Below are 15,655 nucleotides of genomic sequence, written 5' to 3'. Positions count from 1 at the left end.
ATGTTTTTTTCTGCAGTTTTTAAATACATTCATTTATTTATATTTATACATATATTATATAGAATTATATCTTATACATTATATGCATATATACAATTCATATATATTATTTATATATTATCATAATAATAAAAGCATAATATGCTAATTAGACTGGACGACCTTCCAGACGAAGCCACAGCTGCAAGGGCCGATCCCCTTGCATGAATTTCGTGTATCAGGCCTCTAGTCTATAATATTGATGTATGTTATATAAATACTAATATAAATACATGTGTCTCTGTTTCTCTGTGTGTAGTGTAATGCATATTCTTTAAAAAAACAACACTGATTTGGGGTTAGAAGAGCAGAATTTGGAACCAGACCTTGTTTCTTAGTCTTAGTAAATTTCTGAATGTCTCCTACCCCCTGGAAGGAACAGGGTTAATTCAGCTGGATACAACCTGAGTGGTGAGGATTGAAGCATAGAGTTCTCTGATACCAGCAAGAGAGATAATGGGTTCTGCTGAATCAAGCTAGGCTGGAGTTCACTTAGTAATACAACATCCAAATCCAAATATCTCTTGGGGTCAAATGTGGTAACACGATTTGGAGTTTTAGAATTATGAAGTAATTTTTTTTTTCCTGAATAGATCTGATGCTTTTCTGGTGCTTTGTAAGATTTTCCACTGTGTCTTATCCTTGACACCTTTCTGAGTTCCCACGGATCTACCAAAGCTCCTTTTTATTGCTTGGGAGATTAGTTCATTTAACTTAATATTCCTTTAATATGTACAGTGAAATCATAATACTGAAAAATAGACACCATCCTTGAGATAATGGAATTAATCTTTCTCGGTTTTACTTCACACTTTTCACTTTGAAAATTCCATTCTGTTTGATTTTCTTCTTGAATTTTGTCCATTTTCTCCCTCAATGACTAATAATGTTCTGTCTGTTGTATTTGATTGCACATTTGCTCCAAATACTATTTTGTTGATTATATATTTTATTTATAGGCATGCAGTGCATGAAAAATATGACAGCAATCTAATGCTTGATTTAGGATTATGTATATATTACTGTAGCGATAATAAGTTCTGATTGTGGAGAACTTATTATTTTTAAATATATTTTTATTGATTTTAGAGGGAAGAGAGAGGGAGAGAAAGATAAAAACATCAATGATGAGAGAGAATCATTGATTGGTTGCCTCCTGCACAACCCCTACTGGGACTGAGCCTGAAAGCTGGCATGTGCCCTTACTAAGAATCAAACTGACATACCTGTCTATAGGTTGGTGCTCAACCACTGAGCCACACTGCTTGGGCTAAACAACTTAATTTTAAGATGATGATTGTATGATGGTCATGTACCACATGTGAGGCATTTGTACACATACTTTATATTAATTAATTGAATCTTTATAGCAACTCTGTGAGAGAGATATAGTTACAATCTCCATTTTATGTGAGAAGACTGAGACCTAGAGTTTTGCCTAAGGTTAGACACAGATCACAAAGTTTGTTGCTGGCAGAGTTGTGGTTTAAACCCAGGTAGTGTGGATCAGAGGTCTAACATTTCACTACTCTGCTGCTATATCTCCTTCATACATATGACCTCTTTGTGACTTGGACTCTCTTGGTAACTTCATTTTCTGATCTTTATTAAACTCATCTTTAAATCAAGTATCTAGCTCCTAGTTTTGTATGTGTGATATTTCAACTCCCTTCACAAGCATTAAGCCCTTACATGTGTCAGGCGTTGTACTGGGCATTGAGAATAACAATACGGAATCAGACACAACTGTTGACCTCCAGGTGTTTACACCTTAGAAGTTAAAGATGTAAGCAAATAATAATGTGTGTGTTTCAAGAGCAAGTATTTACCAGGTAGCTAAAATGTGACATGGGCTGAGTAATCTATAGAATACATTCAGGACATAGGAGTCATAAAGAGGAGCATTCACTGACTTGGAGAGTGTAACTTTATCAACCTAGAGCCCATAATGACAGAGCCTTACTAATTCATTCCTTGTGTCCATATCAGAGTGTTTGACACAGTAGACACTTTGACACAAAGTAAATGTAAGTACCAAATGGTTAATTAAATGAAGTGGAATCTCTAATAATAAAAGCATAATATGCTAATTAGACCAGAGAGCCGAACAACCATCTGGATGTCATTCCGATGTCCTCCGGATGAAGCTGCAGCAGTGGGGGATGAGGCAGAGGTGGTTAGGGGTGATCAGGCAGGCAGGTGAGTGGTTAAGGGCAATCAGGCAGTCAGGCAAGCAAGGAGCGGTTAGGAACCAGTGGTCCCAGATTGCAAGAGGCATGTCTGACTGCGGGTTTAGGGACTGCTGCATACAGAATTGGGCCTAAATTGGCAGTTGGACATCCCCTGAGGGGTACTGGATTGCGAGAGGGTACAGGCCGGCTGAGGGACACTGCCCCCCCCCCTGCACAAATTTTGTGCACCGGGCCTCTAGTATTTTAATAATATGACTAGTTACCAACTTTATTTAGCACTTATGCTTTAGTATAACCACTGGGCTGTATGCTTTATATAGATAATCTTTAAGCCATTACAATAACACCCTCATGTAACTATTGCCTTCATTTTTCCAGATGGCAAACAGAAGCACAGATAAATTATCTTAACCATGGCACACAGATGATGATAATATATCAGTTTTGAAGCAAAAACTTTGTTTTTAACTACTTGTATGATTGTTTCCTAATTAGAAAGAATACATAGTAGAGTTTCACCATAGTAGCCACTATTGTCTGTTTTCTTTTCATTACCTCATTTTTTCCACTCAGGAAATAGTGCTGCACTCTATTTAGTTACTGCAGATAATCTGTGAATCAGACAAAGAATATCCCTATATCCTGTACTTTTGAGCTTGTATTCTTCTCTTCTCCTTTATGCCAGAGGCCAAAGCAATTCTCATTTCCCCCTTTATCTTTTTTTTTTTGGTATTCTTTATTGTACTATTTCTCTTCCCAAGCACCTACTATTCAACTTGTCTTGCATTTCACTAGTTGGGCTCTTGATCTTCCTTCTGCTTCAAACACCTCATTTCCATCATGTGCCTTTGCATTACTTCATATAAATTGATCAATTTACTCTGATTATAAATATGGTGCTATTTGTAATCACTTATATCATTCACTATTGCCATGTCTGCCAGTTCTCTGGTGAAGGATAAGCTTCATTAATTGTGCTTCTCCAAATCCCTCTGGTCAATCCTGAGGAGAAGGAAACTCCCAAATCCCCAAAGCCCTGGGTATTTGTGGGGAGAGTTTCCAAGGTATTAAAACATCAGATTTCTTTAAAATATGCATCATGTTCATAACCATATTCCACTTCTAAGGATCTATCTTAATAAAAATGTCTGTTAAAGTTACCAAAATACCATTTGCTTTCTGTTTGGTATTGCTTTGTGTGGTTCACCTAGGATAGCTCTTTGTCTATCTCCAGGTCATGAAGACATTATCCTACATTTTCTACTACAATTTTATAGTTCTAGCTCTTCCATTTAGGTATTTGACTGATTTATCTTGAGATAATTTCATAGATGTGTGAAAAGAGCATGGAAATTCTTTTATCTTCTCATACCAATAATCTGTTGTTTTAACAGTAATTATTGAAAGTATTACACTTTTGGTGTTGAATAGGTTGGCGGCTTTGTGGAAATTTTACATGTGGATCTTTATTTGGTGCCATTTTTAATCTATATTCTAATTGTTATACAAATACAAAGCTATTTTGATTACTGTAGTCTTATAAAAAGAGCTGAAGTCATCTACTGTGTATCCTACAACGTCATCCTTTTTTAAATGTATTTTGTCTATTCTAAGTCATTTACTTTTCTTTATTTATTTTAGATTTAGCTTATCAATTCCTGTTAGAAATCCAGCAATTATTATTAATGAGATTATATAAAATCTGTAGCTTAATTAGGGAAGAATATTTATAATAGTAACAATATTTAGCTTTCCAACCCATGAACATATTCTATCTCTCTTTTAGGTCTAATTTAATTAAGCAACATTTTATGTTTTCAGTGTAATGATTTTTTCCAACTTTTATTAATTTATTTCACTGTATTATATATAGGGTGTTCCAAAAAATGTATATACACACTTGGAATAATTATAAAGTTGGTGTTTATTATAATACACTGCGTTTTCATAATTGAGCTACCAGCTATTAGAGTATATATATTTTAAAGCTATCTTAAATGGACAAAATAAATATTCCCAACCATTTGTTGTTCCTATATAGAATTGATATTTTAAATGTGAACTTTTATTATGAAACTTTGTAAATTTGCTTATTATTCTTAGGACTTTCTTTGTTATTCCCTGATGATTTTATAAATTAACAATCATGTCCATGATTAGGGATTGTTTTAACACATCATTTCTGATCTTTATACATTTAATGACTTTTTCTGTTTTCTTTACTCTCCAGTATGATGTTAAATAGAAAGGTTGATAGAGGACCAAAACATCTCAAACATCCATCAACAGGTGAATAGAAAAATAATTGTGCATTTATAAAAGAGAATACTACTCAGCAATAAAAAGAAACTGTTGATACATGCAACAATGCTCTTAACTCTCAAAAATATTTTGGTTAGTGGAAGAAGTCAGAAAAATACATACTGTACGAATTTATTTATATACTACGGGCCAAGTGCACAAATTTGTGCACCTTGAAAGGAACTGTGGGCCATGAGGCTGCAGTAGGCACAGGGGCGGGTCCTGACCCATCCTCCACACTCCCATCCAGGCCCCTCCCACTGCGGCCCAGGCCCCCTGTCTGCTGGCAGCCCTGCTACCACAGCTGCTCCCTCACCATTTGGAAAAATATACAATTAGATACATTCCTCACACCATACACAAGTATAAGTTCCAAATGGATTAAAATTCTCTGGGTACTCATCTAGATTGTTGCATGTATCAAAAGTTTATTCATTTTTATTGCTGATTAATATGCTATAAAATAGACCACAGTTTAACCCTTCTGTTAAAGCACGTGAGTCATTTTCAACTTTTGACTACTATGAATGAAGTTATTATCAATGTTCACATATAGATATTTGTGTGTATATGTCTTTGTTGTTTTGAGATAAATATACAGTTCAATTACTGTGTCATATGGTATTTGCATGGTTTACTTTATTTTAGAAAATATTAAACTGGTTTTTAAGTGGTTGCAAAATGTTATATTCCCACCAGTAATATATGAGTGACCCAGTTTCTGTGAATTCTCACCAGCATGGGGTGTTGCTGCTATTTATTTTTTTTTTTTTACTTTACCCATTTTGATAAGTAGTTAGTTATATCTCATTGTGATTTTAATTCACATTTCTCTAGTGGCTAACATCACTCCATGGGCTTTTTTTTTTTTTTTTTTGCCATCTGTGTATCATCTTGGAAGAAATCTCTGTTCATATAATTTTTCTCCTTTTCTAATCATATTGTCTATTTGTTTATTGTTGAGTTCTGAGATGTCTTTATATACTCTAGATACTAGACCTTTTGCCAGATATGTGTTTTGCAAATATTTTCTACCACTGGGTAGCATGTCTTTTCATGCTCTTAACAAGGCCTTGCACAGAACACAAGGTTTGATTTTATGTAGATGAAATCCTACTTACCCTTTTTTTTTCTTTTATGGGTCATGCTTTTGGTGTCAAGTCTAAGACCTCTGCCTAGCCCTAGATATTGAAGATTTTCTCCTATTTTTTCTAAAAGTTTTATATTTCATATTTAAGCCTGTGTTCCACTTTGAGTTAATTTTTATGTAAGTTTTTGAGATGTAGGCCGAAGTTCATATTAACCCCTATGTATGCATCATTTTTTTGAAAAAGCTATCTTTCCTCCATTGAATTGCTTTTGCACTTGTGTCAGAATCATTTATGGATGCACAGGGGACAGAGAAGGGTAGAAAATTCAAGGATCTAAATATTCCAGGGCCCTCACCATCGCTAAGCCTCAAGAGGTGGCAACAGGAGCTGGAGAAACTCTTTGAGAAGAGCCAGTACTGACCTCCAAGAATCAGGACACCCTGGCCACCAGGTTCAATCTTTACCAGACCAACAAGTGCAGGTGTGGTTCAAGAATTGCTATTCTAAATCCTCTAGGCAGCAGCTGCAGCAGCAACTTCAGCCACTGCTGGGCCAGCAAAGCAGGCAGGGAGACCATGGTTGGTCTTTACAGCTGGTTACTTTTCCACAGCGTGAATGAACCGCCATTCATTTATGCAGCCAGCTTGTGTATTTTTGCTGTGCAGCCATCACAAGTTACTCTGCTATGAATGCCACCCCCTTCATTTGGGTCATGCGTGTGCATTTCTGTGGTTCCTGGGAACAGGAATGGAAATGTTGGCTCATGTCATATGTTCAGCTTTAGTAGCTGCTGCCCCAAAGCTTTCTGAAGGGCACTGATTAGCCATGTTACTAGAGCACTCCTGCTGGTCTGCTTCTTTGCGGACATTTAGGATTGTGAGACTCTTTAATGTTTGCTGATCTGCTGATTTGTAACTTGGTTGTGGTTTTCGTATTAATCTGGTGATGGTGAAGTTGAGCAGTTGTCATGTGTAATTGGGAATTAGAATTCCTCCTAAAGAGTCTATAAAAATCACCCCCCCCATTTTTCCAAGTGATTTAATTTATTTTACAAATATTTATACTTTCTTAATATAAAACTCTGTTGGCAATTAGTATACTATAAACATCTCCCAGTCTGTGACTTGCTTTTTTCCCTCTTGGGATGTCCTGGGATGTTTTGGAAAAATTGTAATGTTATCTATTCTAATATATCTTACTCGGCATACCATTAAATATAGTAATTGACATATTGGTACTTTAGTAAAATGCAAAAATACACATTTTTGTATTTTATGCTATATTTTTACATGTATTTAAGTATGTATTTGCAATTTACTGAAGTAGCAGTCTGCTGATGATATATACATATATATATTTATATATATATATAATTTGTGCACATGATATGTATATAGGTATATTATGTTCCTTAATTATGTGCATGTACATGTGTATATATGTAAATATATCTCCTAGCTTTGCCAGCTTCAAAAGCCAAGAAGCAAAAATATCTATTATCCTTATAGAAATGAACACACTCAATGGCCAGATTATTGCCTCTAACACCATTCCTCACTTAAAAAACACAAACACACACACACAAAAAAAAACCAAAATCAAAACTCCATAGGAATGGCTGCTTCCAGGACTAGAGTAAAATATTTTAAAGATGATTTTAGAATATATTATCTTTCCAGAAAACTAAAATAAAAATTTCTAAAAATTAAAAATTGCCAAAAAGAAAGAAAGATGTGGCATGCTATGAAGACATAGGAACCAAGTACAGGGGGATGACAAATCTGAGAGCATTAAAAGAAATAAAAATGTCACTGAATTATAGACCATTGGAAAAAAAATAAAAATCCTTCCTGATCAAGGAGAGAGAGAAAAAGAGAGAAATAGCAAAGAAGAAGGGTGCTTGCTAATACAATACCTGGTAGACATGGAGTCAGAAAACTGTTATTTTGCAATCATCATTTTATTAATGGAGGTTAATATACAGGGGCATTTTTATGGATGCAAGCTATGTGCATAGCTTTTCCATAGATTACTTTACTAGTTACAAGGGGGGGGGGCAGTAATTAGAAAGTGTAGAGATAGAAAAAATAAAACATGATTGGGTGATCAAAAGTTATAAAATCAGCCTGCCAGCATGACTCAGAGGTTGAGAGTCGACCTATGAACCAGGAGGTGATGGTTCGTTTCCAGGTCTGGGCATATGCCCAAGTGGTGGGCTCATGGGCATACAGGAGGCAGCCAATCAATAATTTCTTTTTATCATTGATGTTTCTATCTCCCCCTCTCTCTTCCTCTCTGAAATTAATAAAAATATATTTAACATAAAGTTATAGAAAAAGGAGGGGCAGAGGACATTCTGTGACTTGAATATGAGATTCCGTGATACTCTGAAAAGAGCCCATCAATTATGCAATGTTCCAACTGATATGCATAACCTTAATCTAATCCTTTGAAAACATAAGTCAAATGCAAAATTGAAAATGTTCTAATAAGAAATAAGGGAAATAAAATCTTCAAATATGTCATAAAAGCAAAAGAACAGCTATTGAATTTATAAATTAAAGAAGACCAAAAAGACATGATGACTGAAGGCAATAACTGGCCATAGATTGGATACTATCCTAGAAGAAAATATGCTATAAAGGGCAGTTTTGGTTAAAGTAAAAAAACTGGAAAATGGGCAATAAATTAGATTCAGCTTATATTAGTGTTACACTTTACTGAAATTGATAAAGTACTTGAGTATATATAAAAATATCACTACTCTTATAAAATGTATACTGAAATACCTAGTAAAGGAAGATGACATAGAAAGATAAATAGATACATAGATCTACATATAAATCTATATGCGCATAGCCCTCAAGATATATAGACATATCCATATAGCCCTCCTCTCTCTCTCTCTCTCTCTCTCTCTCTCTCTCTCTCTCTTTCTCTCTCTCTCTCTCTTGCATTTCTTAATTCGAGTTTGACTTATTCTTGGTAGTGGTAGACCTTAATTTGAGGGAAGGTAAATTTCCACCTTAGTTTTCCAGCCTTCTTGTAGAGACAAGCTGTGATAAGCAATACAGTTGACCCTTGAACAACCCTGGGGTGGATGAGGGTTTTAGGGGTGGTTAGTAGTGTCTTAAAAATGTAGGTTTAACTTAAATCAACCCTCAACATATGTGGATCTCCCCCTCACCCCACCCCCACCGTGAGAATGGAAAATACAATATTTTATTAGCAAGTTCTCTTCTGGCTTTTCAGGACATTTGCTTCTGGGCTCAAAATCACTGTGAATACCTCAGAGCTTGGCACTGGAATTTTCTCATAGCATTTAGGCTATACAGCCTGAAAAAGCTCATTTGTGTCTGATAGAACTTTGCAAATCCTTTTGGCAATTTTTAAAAATATATATGTATTTATTTTATGGTTAACCCTTTATACTTTACAAAGCATTTTCGGGTGCACTTTAAACAACTCACTCATAGCCCAAGGCTTTCCTCACACTTGGCATTGGATTAATGTTTAAAGAAAACATAGGTTGAATTTGAACTCAGAACTCAGAGTCTGCCTCTAATCCCAAATATATCCACTATGACATAGAGTCCCTGATTTAAAAAGTAGTTTATTAGTTAAAACCGTCATCATTGATTGTTATATATCCAAGTCTGCATTGACAGATCTCTGTGGACAGATCTCTGATTTGAACTGGCTTCTACGTAAGATCCTATCCTGCCTAGGGGAACACCTGAAAAGTTCTGACTTAGGGGCTCATCAATTACATTGTGTGCTCAAGACATAGGGGCTGAAAGGGAAAAAATCAATTCTAGATACAAAATGTTGAGTAGAAATATCCTTTTTTAAAAAAATTTTGGTGCTTCTGAGGGAAGCAGTTGTCTCTATCTAAGAAGGATCTCATCTCCTTTATTTGATTGATTGTTAAATCTATTGATGAGTGAGCCATGCAGCCAGACTCTCCAAGGAGCAAGGTCAGTGGACTGATTCCTCAGCGGGGAGCCTGAGGTCTTTGTGGAGGAACCGCCTCCCTGCCTGAGTGTTGTGAGTATGCAGAACACATCCTCTCAGCCCGGAGCTGGCAGTTAGTGCGCGCGCACACACACACACACACACACACACACACACACACACGCTCACACACGCCAGCTTTCCCCTCAAGTGAGGCGGCATTAGCAACTGCAGTCGCAGCTTCTTTGGCTGAGGAACCAGCGGCCACCGCCTGCCCTATTGGAGGAGCGGCGCTGGAGCCCAATTTACAGGGGACCCGGCGACACGCTGCTGTCACAGCGCGTGGCTGTCTGCCACCTCTTCCCCGCTGCTTCTCAGCCCCAGCAAGACGGCACCCTCTTCCAAAAGCCGGTTCCCCGGGGGAGGAGGTTGCTCCGTGCGAAAGGTAAGACAGCTTCCTACTCGCCCTCTTTGCTAAGTGCCAGCTGCCTCCCCATCCACTCTCAGGTAGGTGCTTGCAATTTCTCTTTTTAGGGATGCGGACGCCTTCTCAGTCAGAGCGATTACTCCCACTGACAAACTCCTTTTCACTCGAGGGAACAGAGCGCTAAGGGTTTGATAGTTGAGCCATTATTTTCCTGATTAAAGTTTTGATGCAGAGGATAACTCTTCTCTCTCCCCACCCTTACCAGTACTCTGCATTGGCAACAGCCCCAGTTCCTGTGTCATCGCCAGCTCCCCACTTAGTATTGGTGTGTTTCTAACCTCGTAAGTTAGTGGACAATTGTTTGGCAACTCTGCATGTGTCATTTAAAGACCTGTCCATATTCTCTTAGGCTGTGAAAAACATACCTTAGTCTTCTAAAATAAAAGCCAAGTGATTCAAACTCTTCCTCAGCATTTACTATTTAGTGATACAGACAGGAGTGAAAGTTGCTGAATCACAGAAGTTTAATATTCATGCAAATGGCTGTGTTTGTCGGGGAAAGTGGGGAAGTAAATGTCTTTTCATCTTTTTGAGCTCTTACACGTGTCTGGATCCTGTGGCTTTGGAGAGGGAAAGTTTTTGATTGAGAGAAGTCTGTTGTGGTCAGGTGGGGAAACTGATCATTAAAGTATTAACAGTATCTATTCTGCTGAAATGAGCCAGGTTCTGGGCTTCCACTCAGTGAGGTTCTTAGCTGACAGGTTTATCTTTAAACTCCAAACAGAACTAGGGCTTGTTGATTTGCGTCTTCTTGCCTTAGGGGTACTCACCTGCGTATGTTAGGGCCTTAACCTGTCTGGACTCTTCATGTGTTTTTAGCCAAAATTCTAGGGGAAGAAAAGTTAACAGAAAAATTTCAGCAACCTTTTAATCTTTAATCTCCCATTCTTTAATATTCATTTTAATTGTTTTATGCATACCACCTCACAAAAAGTTTTATGAGAGATTTATAGCCAAAAGTTAGCCAATTAGTTGAAAGGACCATAAGGGAAATGTTGTTTAGAAGACTGCTCCCTGTATACAAGCAGGATCAGGGTACTCATGAGTTATCATTGAGTTTAAAAGGGAGGCTGTACAGGCGTTTGTGGTAAGTAGCGAATTAGTCAGGTGATGCTGGGTTTTGTGACTGTTTTCATGGGCAGCAGTTTGTGTGTGCTGCACTTCTAAAACGTAGTGTCTCTTTCCACTGCCCTTCTTGGAAGTGCCGCTAAGGCAAAGGTTCTCAACCTGTGGGTCGCGACCCCTTTGGCGGTCGAAGGACCCTTTCACAGGGGTCGCCTAAGACGATCCTGAATATCAGATATTTACATTACAATTCATAACAGTAGCAACATTACAGTTATGAAGTAGCAACAAAAATAATTTTGTGGTTGGGTCACAACATGAGGAACTATATTTAAAGGGCCAGAAGGTTGAGAACCACTGCTCTAAGGCATGTCTGTCTTGATGTGATGACCTCAGATTTGATATGGGAGCAGGGCACATGACTTCCGGCAGATCTAGAGTTATGCTTGAAAGTGTTGAAAGTCGAGGCATCAGCTGGAGTCAGGAATTTTCTAGCTCAGCCAGCCAGGTACTTCCTCCTGTGATAACTCCATGGAAGGACCCAAGGAGCAAAAAGACCATGCAGGTGATGCTGGCGGCTGCCTCTTTGGAGCGTAGAGGAAAGAAAGAAGTGTACTTCCTTGCTCTTCATTCATGTTCAATGCAACCAGTCCTTTTGCAGCGCTCCATAGAGGCTTTCAGTCCGTGGCAAACATTTAACATATGTTTCTGTCTTTGCTTTCAGCTCCCATAATCTCTATGGTTTCTACAATGATTACCGTTAAAGTATTTTGGTAAAACTGACTCTATAATCTGCTGTGCGGTAATAAATACACCAATAAAGCACAACTTTACTTTTGCTCCTTCACACTGATTCGTAGTCTAACTTGGAATAAAAGCTGTTCATAATACTTTCGCCATGGAGTCGTGGCAGCTCCTGGCTCAGCCCAAGGTACTGATATTCCTCCTAGTAAAACAGGATATCACAAGCATCAAGGAGATAGAGGGCACATAACTTTTTTTTTCATGTTGCGTGGGTGGTGTGTGCCTGGAATGAAATCTTGGAAAGAGAAAGAAAACTTTTTGTTTCTGTTTTGCCAATGATGACCATTCTGCAAGCAACATGAGATACAAAGATGAGATATCTACCAGGCCCTCTGTGGATCTGAAAGTCCTTTAATTCATTTGTGGAATGATCTTTCTCATTCTTGGTCTTCCTCACTCCTCCTGAATGTAGATTTGTAAGGCAGGTAAAGAGCCACTGGAGGGCCATTCAGAGCTGCCTTTGCTGAGAGGGAATCAGTTTCACTTTATTTGGACCCAGAGGTGAATATCCCTCTGTCACTATGCTGGCTTTTAGTCACCAACCTTCTTAATTTTGAAACGCCTTTTTCCCCCCTCCTCTCCCTCTGAGAGCCTGATTTGGGTAGCTTTGTCAATTGATACTTTGGATATCTTTTAATAAAGACCAGGGATTAATACTATAGATTGAATCAGAGAAGCAGATTAATGAGTTAATGTTCAGTACTGTTAGATCATGCACATTTCATTTCTCAGCCATCCACAGGGTAGGGTTGATGGTTCAGTCCACAGACTTTTCTACACATACATGATGACTATACAGACCTATTCTGACCAAGGCAAAAGAAAAAGGAGAAAAAATAAAGTACAGGCAAAATATATAAGCATTCACAAAATGCAAAGTGGGGCTGAATCCTGAGAAAACCATGTACTGTAGTTATACTCACAAGCTGATTTTCCCTGAATTGTGTTGGATTATACACCAGCTCTAACAATGGCATATTATGTGCACCCTTCAGGGCTTCACTGAGTGATAGCTGTAAATTAGAAGAAAGTTCTCTACAGTTTCAATATTGAGGAGAATTAGGATCCAGATGGTAAAGCTTTTTATAGCAATACATTGGATGGCATTACCAGCTCCTAGGGCTACTGCCCTATTATATTCTCTCTACAAAAATGCAGTTTGGTGGAGGAACTGATTGCTAAGAGCCATCTTGCAACCCTAGGAAAATGAAAGTCCTCTCCATGTCAAATTTGCCATCTTTGCTGGCTTACTTATATTTCCCTCACCTTTAACTTTATGCTACTGTACTCCCAAATTCAATCAAAAGTAGAAAATGCGATTTGCTGTTGCTGTTTTAATTTTAGGTGGTGCTTTCTCTTCTCTCTCTCACTCCCTTTTCCCCACCTGGGTATTTTTCTCACATGATGAATACAAGTATATGAGACAGGATGCAGAATGGTTATTAGACAGGTTTCCATCTGGCATTATAAATGTCTCTAGTCGAAGGCCAACTTTTCTAATTATCCTGTCCCTGTAAACACAATTCTGATGAGAACTGAATGGGGCGCAGCTCAGGTGTTTCATTGTTCAAGACTTTCGGTTTCCTTTGAAGGGATAGTTTTCCTCTGTTCCGTACTCTCTCGTGAGAATTGCCTTGCTTCCAACCTCTGGGGCCACAGTGGCCTCTCTGCTCAGGCATAGATATAGAGAGTGAGCCACCTTGTGGTGATGAGGAGTAAATCTGATGTTTTTGCCTGAGCCTTCCAAGTTGATGGGACAGGGCATTGCTAATTTTGTTACATCACAGACAAGTGTTGGTTTTGTGAAAGTTTCTGTACTCTTATTTTCTGCTTTTCAAATCAATTGTTTAGCTATAAGTACACATTTCTTCACTATATCCTATTTTTTCTAACTTGATATGTAATCTCTTTCACCTCAAATTTTTGTTTCTTATGTGCATATATTTCTAAAATAACTTTATTTTTCATGTATTTAGTAATATATATTTGTACATATGCTGTGCATATTAAAGTATCAAGATAGTTTAATAAAGAAAACACATCATAAAGAGAAATAAAATGGTGTTTCCTCGGGATATTTATCCTGCTTATTGAATACTTTATCTATAAAAATAAATTGATATGTCTACATGTTTTGATTGAAGAAATATTTACACATCTATAAATGTAAATATATTAACAAAATAAAAATATATTATATAAATGTATGTCTTTGTCCTTTATCAAAATAGAGTCATTAGGCTATCATTTCCTATGTCTTTTTAAGACTCTAGCTAATCAATGACTAGAGCTACAACAGCCCAGGCCTTACTCCCATACTCCTTTCAGTGTAGCTCTCTCTGTACTTCAGGTCAGCACTGGCATTAGGATAGGAGGCATAGCTCTTGGCTGGAAACAACTGTGTGGAAAGGTTGTGGCTGAGGTCATGCCTCTGGGACATGGATTTCTCTAAAAATATATAGCAAGTGTGGAGGTATCTATAATAATAAAAGCATAATATGCTAATTAGACCAGACAACTGGACATCCTTCCAGATGAAGCCGGGGCTGCGAGGGCCAAGGCAAGCTGCTGCGGCTGTGAGGGCCGAGTCGCTTGCACAAACTTCGTGCATCGGGTCTCTAGTTTTACAATAAAGGACACAATTATTCCAGATAGTTATTTCCAGTTTAAAAGAATTAGAAACACATGGGAGAGATACAATTAAACCAAGATTTGTCTTAATTACATTTTACTTTGATCAGAAAGGAAAAAACAAATTTGACAAGTCAAATGGCAGGTAATTTGGTTAATTTTTAATTCATTATTTAAGACGAAGTGCATAGATTTGCTTTGTTGTTCTTGAGTTCAGTATCCTTCTAGGCAACAGTCACCTTATCTATGTTGTTCTTCAACTGCACTCATTTTTTTGGTCACACAACCAGGATAAATTAATAGCTCTGTCTATGCATTCTTTTAAAAAAATAGCAGAAATATATTGTTTAATCTCAGAAGTCATGTAATGCTCCACTTATTTGAGACCTAAATGATGAAAATAAGTTCATACATCTCATTCCATTTATTGTCCTTGAAGCAGAATCAGGTATAATAAAAATGTTCTATTCATCAAGGGCCAGCTCTCATGTCAGCGTGAGAAAATATAAAAACCATATTAAATAGTTTTAATATACCAGGTCATAATCTTGAATATTCAAACCTTTAGAAAAACCTCCACTGAATATTAGGTGTTACTGAAAATTATTAGAAAGTGTATTATTCATCTATGATTTTCTTCTCTGAGACTTTGCTCATGTGTGTCAATAATAGGAAATACAATCTTGATTGAAATTTATTTTAATTTTAACAAGCAAAGGTTCCTCTCCTTGTAAGTCTCTAAGCTAGAACTCAATGATTTAGGTTAATAAATGCACACAGGTCTGTAGTGATTTTTAATATATTTCAAGTTGATGGTTATTAAGCAACACAATTAATTATTCCCTGATTTAAAACAAGAAAAACGAGCCCTCTATTCCACATAACTTTATAATATAAAGCATTGCAGAGAGATAAACTTACCTTCTCTCTTTTACTCCCTTCCTCTCTCCCTCTCTCCCTCTCTTGTTTACTGTTTCTTATTTTCTACAATCCGATATACTTATTTGACCTCCTAGTTTTTTATTTACAAATTGAAAATCCCCAGTCAACATTCACTCTCTGAATTGTGATGCATTCAGTTAATCATTTTT

The sequence above is a fragment of the Myotis lucifugus genome, unplaced genomic scaffold (genome assembly GCF_000147115.1).
Source record: "Myotis lucifugus unplaced genomic scaffold, Myoluc2.0 scaffold_86, whole genome shotgun sequence".
Lineage (NCBI taxonomy): Eukaryota > Metazoa > Chordata > Mammalia > Chiroptera > Vespertilionidae > Myotis > Myotis lucifugus.
This window is presented reverse-complemented; position numbering follows the sequence as displayed.